This window comes from Corvus brachyrhynchos, unplaced genomic scaffold, assembly GCF_000691975.1.
Source record: "Corvus brachyrhynchos isolate BGI_N302 unplaced genomic scaffold, ASM69197v1 scaffold280, whole genome shotgun sequence".
NCBI lineage: Eukaryota > Metazoa > Chordata > Aves > Passeriformes > Corvidae > Corvus > Corvus brachyrhynchos.
The window spans coordinates 494,981-496,432 of NW_008236198.1; positions in this window are offsets into that span (position 1 = coordinate 494,981).

Sequence of the window (1,452 nt, forward strand, 5' to 3'; positions counted from 1 at the left end):
TGTTAATTCCATGTTTTCAGTGGAAGTTTCAGCTGTGTGAGAGGGAGCAGTTGAGTAGCTGTATTTTATAGTGCAGGGTGTCCAGGCTGTCTCCTGCTAAAAGAGGAATTAACATTAAAGGACACTTTTTTCTGGATGTTAATGCTCCGTCCAAGACATAGCAGGATAAACTTGTAAAGATCCTGGGAATAACAAGTTACCTTGGTGTCTTCTTCCTATTTTTGATGCAATCTGTTGGATCCTACTCCTAGGGAAATTATTTGTTTTAATGATAAACCAAATCTTTCAGATTAAACATGACTTCCATGTTTAAATCCTGCTTTGGTTTTAAAGAAGTTGCCTTTTTTCCCTATACAGTGGCATTTTTCACTGGATTAATGAAGTAAAGCAGTGAAATAAAACCCAGTCAGTGCCTGATGATAAATTCCTAATGCCATTGCTAACAATTCTATTAAACTCCTGTTGGATCAGGATTGGATTCTGGGATGTTTTTACTCCATTTATGTACCAAAGGCTGCAATAGAAATCTACAAAACTACTCAATTAGTGGTGGAGTTTTGGGGAGGAAAACTGAGATTTAATTTTTCCTTAAAGTGAATCCTGATTTGTGGGCTCTGTGGCAGTGTGTGAGTTCTCAGTGGGACAGGGACAGTGAACAAGGACAATCTAAAATGACCAGGAGGACCAGAAAGTGCTCTTTTAAATTGCTTTTTGCCAAATTCTTCCGTTGTACTGTATCCTGTTTGGGCTGTGGTTGGTGGGTACCTCATGGGTGTTGAGTGGAGAAGATCAATGCTTTTTTTATTATTACTATTATTATTTTTCTTTGGAAGCAGCTACGTGCACTAATCCCCAATGTGAACTTCATGCAGTTTTCACATGGACTTTACATTTAATGTTTAAAATTGTGTTGAACAGTGTTGAAATCATGGAGATCTCCCTTGACCTCTGTAAAAGTAAATTTGCTTTGTTATCAAATATGGTAAAAAATAATATTTCTGTGGGGTTTTTGTCCAGAGCTTCGCTCCCACTAAGCTCTGATGGTCTGTACTGGGAATTCTGTCCTATCCCTCCAGTAGCAGTTTACTGTGGTTTCTCTGAAATGGTTGTCCTATGTGGAAGTGAATACTGTGTATCCAAAGTGCCTTAATTTCCACACAACGCTGATTTTTGTGGATGCACCTCCATGCCAATATCACTGTGTGTTCCATAATCAGCTGGAAATCTGTGGCTGCATTTTCCAAAGCTTCCTTGTCAACTAATCCTGTTTCCTGTAGTTGGGAATGCAGGGCAGCTTTTGTACCTTTTGTAAACACTGTTTTTATCTTCTGTGATTGCCGTATCCTTGAGATCATGAAGTATTAAAACATGGACATTCAAATATATTCTACTTTTCTTTCCAAGTTGCCTACTAAAACTGACTTCTGGAATTGTCTAATAAACATATCTGAT